We start from the raw sequence: 6,617 nt of genomic DNA, 5'->3' as shown, positions 1-6,617 counted from the left end.
CGTTGCCTGCACATTGCCAGCCACCAGGGCCCGCAGGTGGGTGGGGCCCTTGGGGAACCCAGCAGCACACCTGCGGTGGCTTTGTGCTCCCACAATCCTCAGCCTCCACGGGGAAGGATGAACAGACAGAAAGAAGAAGCGTGAAGCTTTCCAAGCAATGGGTTTTAGAAAACACACCCACGGCTGCCACAGAATAACAAGCTCTGCTAACGCTGAGGCCTTTGCAGAGCCCCTGTAGCCCCTGCTCTGAGTGGGAGAGCCAGGTCTTCCTGTCTTTTCTTCTCTCTTTCCATCTGTCTGTCATTCCTGCTGTCATTCCTGAGAACCACAGCCACAGTCACTGGCGACCTGCTTCTGGGAACTGGGAGCCATGCAGACCTGGGCTCCGGAAACTCCAGAGCTCTCCGAGGGGAGCACTAGGGGGAGGCTGGGGGCTGGGCTGCAGGCCTGAGCTTTAATCCCCAAAGCCCTGACAACCCAGTTTTCCTTCCCATTGTTTTCTCTAATAACTCGTCGGTGGCAGAACCTGGCCTGCACTGACACGTGGCGATTTATCGTCTTTATTTCTTTCCTTAATGTGCCTCTTTTTCTCTCCACAGAACAGTGGATGCATCTGGTGGGGAGGGTCTGTCAGCCCTCAGAGCGGATCCACGGAGCTGCACCAGATGATTTTTGTGGGGATGGGAATTCCAAAGGCACAGGTTCACAGGGCCTCTGCGTGGGCTTCTGGGTCTGACACATCAATTGCACCCCCAGCCGCAGACATGGAACCCCCAGCCTCCTGGGGCATCCTGGCACTTTTGTTCCACAACCCAGCCATGAGAGCGTGGGGAAGACACAGAGGAGGCTGCTCCGGATGGGATCCAGTGACAGCAGCAGGTGGTACTCTTGAGAGGCAGGATGGGTGAGGGGAGATCCTGGCCTTTAGGGGTTCCCCGTCCTCATCCCCAGTGTAAAGGTGAAGACTTTCTTCATTTTCTTATTGTTTGTTTGTGACAGGGCAGGCAGGCCTGAAACTAGAACTCTCCTGCCTCTGGCTACAGAGTCCTGGATTAAATGTGTCTATCACCCCCATCTACCTGGACTCTGAACTGTTTCTGTGCTCCTGGCCCTGGGAACAGCCTTTGCACAGCCAGCTCCCATCCGTGCTCACTGTCGCATCTTGTAGAAGTTTCCACTCCTGCACAGACAGAGAAGAAAGTGCCCAAGACATTTACTCCTCAAGCCTGTAGCTAAAGCTGTCTGCTCAGCAGACGCTGATAGACCCTGTACCCCAAAAAAGACATCTGCACTCTTCACCTGATGAGAGTGGACACCACACAGCTCCCTCTTTCCGGACTTGAAGGTCTGCAGTCCTTATATTCGAACAATCTTTCTCTTCGACCATGTTTTTTGAGTCAAGCCAGTAGACAGTGGCATTTCTGCTGAGGACCTCAGGCTTCCTCTTCCTCCTCATCCTCTTCCTCTTCCTTCTCTTTCTCCTCCTCCTTCCTAGTCTCCCCTTGGGATCTGCTTTCAAAGGTCGTCCCCTGGACCTCTAAGGTCTACTGCTGTCTAGTGAGGCAGGTGTAGGTGTGGGAGGGAGAAGCACAGGTCTCTGGGAAGGGCAAGAGTATGAGGGGACTGGAAGGGGAGGAGAGAACAGAACAGGAACATGGAGAGGAAGAGGTGGCTTCAACCCTTCCTGTCCCTCAGCCCTCCCAGGTTCCCTGGAATAGCTCTCAAAGGCTTCCTGCCCCAGCTCTGCTCTGAGCTCTTCCTTGGCCCCTCCCCACTGCTCCGCCAGCCCCAGCAGTGTGCTTGCTCCTCCTGTTCCTGCGCCTCCACCTCCTAGGCTCCCGTTCTCACCTGTCACTCACCTTTACCCTGACCAACAGGCTTCATCTGACCCTTCCAGTCTTCAATGACATCATCACCTCACAGAAACTTCCAGAACATTCTAGTCTGGTCATATCCCATGCTGTTCCTAACTGCCAGCTCTGATCCTTGTGACATGATCCACTTCTCCTAAAAGAAATGACTCTTCTGGTGTTGGAATAGTGCCCCACCCCCACGCCCAGGCATAGGACAACCTCCCAACCCAGTGGCTTGCAAGAGATCGGGACACAAACACACAGAGGATGACCATGAAAGGAAATGAAGGAAAGGTGTGGTGGTCCATAAACCAAGGTAGGAAAGCCAGCTGAAGCCTTGATTTGGGATTTCCAACTAAGGCTCAGCTGTCTGAGCCCCATCTAGAGGATCTTGCTGTGATGTCACCTACAAAATGATGTGGCTGGGCACCTGGGTTCTCCTTAGGACTGGCAGCTAAAAGCCACAACACCAAGAAGCGTCCCCAACTGAGTATGTCTCTCCACCCAAGCCCTAGTAGATCCAGGCTGGGCTGGGACCTGCGTGGCCAGGGAATTTACCAGGCTATAAGCTGGATCAGAAACCATTTGCACTAAGTATCTCAGGGCACTGACTCTCATTGTTCCCTCCCTGAGCTCTGTCACCACAGAAGAAGGCCACCATGGTCTGTGCCAGTCACCACAGTCACTGAGATGAAGGAGGTTATCCCTCAGGGCATAAAGGTAACTGTCACAGGAGACCTTGCCAGGACAGTCTCACAGTGCCAGCTGGCTCAGAAGATGGTCTTGCAAAGACATCTACTGAGCAACTGCCCACGCTCTGCCTATTATTAATCCCACTGCTGAGGATTATTATATCAGAATATCTTACAGTTCTCTTATCTCCAAACCCTCCCTGGCCTCTCACCTCCTTAGATCCTCACTCGGCTACATGTGTGGGTTCCTGTGGGAACCTCCGATAGTCTCTTACGGTGACAAGGCACTCTCATTCAGTTCTCAATCAGTGATGGGTCCACTCCCTACCCCAGAAACATCATCTCAACTGGGCCTCTAGGCATCAGGTAACAGCAGTACCAGAGACAAGGATGTCAGTCTCAGGCAGGACCCCAGGCAGGAGCCTTGGGCAGTACTGTTCAGCTAGAGCCACAGACACACACCCAGCTGCACCCCACAGTTCTAGTGGCCTTGGTTCCTGTCTCCTGTGCCTGGTGTTGACCCTGCAGACACTTACAGACGTGGTCAAGCCCCCCCCCGCACCCCCCAATTTTAATTCTCTCAGTGAGAGGGAGGTGTCTTCCCAGCTGTTCCTCTAGTGAACCAGCTTCCAATCCATCCTGCTAGCCTCTGCTAATGAGCCTACTCTAACCACTAGGATGCAGAATCCCAAAGGGACCCAGAGCCAACCACAGCACTGCAAACCAGTGTGACCAGCCCAGGGCCAGAGGCCATTAACTCCTTGTCTGGGTGCTGGGCTCGTATCAACCAATGTTTAAATTCACCCTGTTATCTGCTGAAATGAAGTGTGTGTCAATGACCCCATGGGGTTTTTTTTTAATGAGTAAATTTTCCCCATCTTCATGGCAACACCTGTACAAGTTGTGAATCAAAGATTCCAGGAGTCTACTCCAGGGTGTGGAAGCATGACAGGACAGGGTGCTAGAGGAGAGAGGGGCAAACATGACCCTGAAAAGTACGCCCCCCTCGCCCCACAGTGCATTAAGACCTGGCCAAGGGATTTGCAGTAGGTATTACAATGTATCTTTGAAACTACGTTAAGTACTTAAAAATTCATTGATTTGTGTCTGTGTCACTGACCTCAAAAATGCCAGAAAAAGAAAAAGGAAAAGAAAAAAAAAAGAAGAAAAACCCTACACATCTCACCATCTTAAAATCCCAACTGCTTTCTTTTCCAACTTTTGAATCACCACTCCTCAATTCAAGTGTGGGTTTTCTGAGAATGTCTCGTTGACTTAACTATTTTTCAACCTGGAGGAATAAATTGTCAGTCACATGCTATTTAGAGAACAAAAGCTTCCTTGGGAGCGTTTCAGGAGTGCTGGGCGCTGTGGGTGGGACCAACCTCACCCCTGCCAGACAGGACGAGGGAGGTCTCTGCCCACTGCAGCTACCAGAGCCCTAGCTGACTGGGATGGATCCTGGGATCCCTTCCCCCCAAATCGGACAACCCCCCAGAGTGGGAGGAAACAGAGGGTTAGTGTTGATCCTGAGGACCTCTGGGGAGCACCCCTGCCACGGTTCGTTGCACCACAGAATTGCAGACCTGCCAGCCACTCGGGATGCCAACAAAAAAAGGAGGGTGTCTTTCCAGGGGAGAGCTGCAGATTTAATCTCAGAGCTATGAAGGAGCAAGGCTCAGACCGGATTTCAGCGGCTTTAGCATATGCTGCGCGCGCGTGAGGAGCGCGGGTGCCGCGGCACACGTAGCTTTTCCTGGTGTTTTAATGCATTATGTAAGCACATTTATATAAATGTTTTCCTGGGCTGGATAAATAGTGCTTTTCTGTTTAAATTTAATCTGGGTCCTTGAAAACGAATTTCGCTGATCTTTTTGTGACCCTGGAGATTTATCCTTGATAAAAATTTCAAGTGTGAAATGAAACTAGCACTCAAGGCGGCACCCGGCCGGCCAGAGGAGAGCTGCAGGAAGCAGTGGGCAGGCGGGCAGCCAGGGCTCCCTCCGAGGTTGTTTGTTGAGCATGTGCTGTGTGCTGCTGCTCAGAACACTACCCACACCCAGCACTTCCCTTTCCAGCCTGGGAGAGAGGAACCTGACGGTGCCGTACTATGAGTACTAAAGAGGATCTAAACAGGGAAAGGGTGGCTGAGAAACTGTGGAGAACGGTTATCTTAGAGAGGGTCTCTGAAATAGGAGTGATGGTTTGTATTATGCCAGCATCCAGGAGTGGGCCCGACAGAGGACTGGCATGTGTAAACACCATGGAGCGGCATGTAGTCGAGGAATAATAAAGAGGCATGAACAAGGGAAGGACCAGAGCCCCAGTTAAGTCCTTGCAGAGCCTTTAGGCTGTCTTGGAGTCAGGCCAGCGTTGCGGTAGTTGGGGATGGGGGAGGGGTTCTGAGGACGCCAGGGGAGCGCTCTGCCACTTGCTGTGGAACTTCTGGGGACCTCCTAGAGAAGGACTAGGAAGAGGCTGGAGTAGGTGTCTGTAGATGCCTGAGACTGTAGCTCACCCAGCAGGGCTGCAGATGCTGTCTGAATGCACCAGTGGTTTTTCAGGCTGCCTTGCTAGGAGGAGACGGTGGTCAACGATGGCCCAAAGGGTGGGATGATAGCCACGCTGTGGGTGGACTAGCAGGCTGGACAGAACCACTGCAGGTCTGGGAAGAAGGGTTGGCTGGTTCTTTTGAGTGGAGACAGCTGCTGCCAAGCCCACACTTAAATGAAATGTCCAGTGGGAGGGGCAACCTCCCATAGCAACAGGGTGAGTGAGGCTGACCCTGGGCCACTTAGAGTGGAGTATCTGGGCAAGGCCAAGGCCACTATCACCATGTGGTCAAGAGCTCCAGTCCTGGTGTACACCAGCTCTGTCCTGCCTGAGTTGGAGTTTGAGGGTGGGGGAGGAGTAGGGCACCTCTCAGCCGCCTATGTTTTTCATCCTGACCTGAGACACCGGCTTCACAGCTGGGTAGGTAAGGGCATGTGGGCTGTGCTCCCTTTGTTTGCTGTTTGTCCTTAAAGCACACCCACTTTAGCCCCTCTGAGGGGAGAGGGAGGCTTGTCTGGCAAGACTAGGGCCCTGTAGACATCCCGGCGTGGATAAGAAGGAGCAAAGGCAGTTCCATATTGGCCTGGTGGGAGCATGCCGGGGGAAGGGGGTTGAGCCAGGGATCTAGGTGCAATATCTGTGCTGTAGTCAGTCAGATGTACATAGCTGCTAAGCGTCACCTCAGACGGAGATGACCAGAAGCCACAGGCAGTGTTGTGGGGAATGAGGAAGTTGTAGGGCCAGCTGGCTCCCTATTCTCAAACCTTCCACTCTTGCCTGTGACATACAGATGGGGCCTCACTGGGCTCAGGCAGGACGATGACCCCACTGTCTAAGGCCCTGTGCCGTGACCCTGCTAGCTCTGCCTCATCTGACCTCACCTCTCCTCTGTGCACCATGATGATGTGACTTCCCATCGAGAGCCATGAGACAAAAAGAGGTTCTGAACGCACCTTGGTATGGAGGCTAGGAAGAGGGGTGACTTTCCCAAAGTCACAGAGTGAACAATATGGTGACAGACTATGAAGACAGGGTAGATGTCCAGTTGTAAAAGCCTGTCCCAGAAGAAGCCATTAAATACAAGCCTCTCATTGGTGGTGACATGAAAATTAGGTTTAAGTAAAAGGCAAGAGGTATGGTGAAGAATTAAGAGATCCTGGTGAAGGCATTCACCACCTGTCCTCGCCACTCTGGTCTGTGCTTCAAGGTGGCCCAGTGGTAAGTGAATTGAAACATGCGTAGTAGTGTATAGTATCTCCCTGAGGAGCAAGTATCTGCTGTGACTGACACCAGGCTCAGCGTTCCCTTCCCCCAGCACGAGATGCCTGCTGAAATTCAAATGGGCAAGCTCCATTTTTCCAATAGTATAATAGCCCAAAGGAGAGCACAAGTGTCTCTTTAATTAGGATGCCTGCTCGCCTGCCAGGAAGGTCACCTAAGCTACACTGCACTCTGCTGCACAGGCAACTGCCCGCTGCACCATGCTCTCCCTGATTCTGCACCATGCTGTCCCTGCTCT

At 52.6% G+C, this 6,617-nt stretch overlaps 1 long non-coding RNA gene across 1 annotated transcript; it reads right to left on the bottom strand.

Annotated features, from left to right (window-relative positions):
• Window positions 1–544: 544 nt before the first annotated feature.
• On the bottom strand, window positions 545–4,251 carry LOC134481908 (uncharacterized). The gene is made up of 4 exons (XR_010057788.1): window positions 4,132–4,251; window positions 1,860–2,007; window positions 1,300–1,623; window positions 545–1,180 (listed from the first exon to the last, which is right to left on the bottom strand). It is a non-coding gene; the product is annotated as an uncharacterized LOC134481908 (long non-coding RNA).
• Between the last annotated feature and the right edge of the window lie 2,366 nt (window positions 4,252–6,617).

The sequence above is a fragment of the Rattus norvegicus genome, chromosome 14 (assembly GCF_036323735.1).
Source record: "Rattus norvegicus strain BN/NHsdMcwi chromosome 14, GRCr8, whole genome shotgun sequence".
NCBI lineage: Eukaryota > Metazoa > Chordata > Mammalia > Rodentia > Muridae > Rattus > Rattus norvegicus.
Note: the sequence above shows the minus strand (reverse complement) of the source record. Positions and strands in the feature narration are given on the sequence as shown.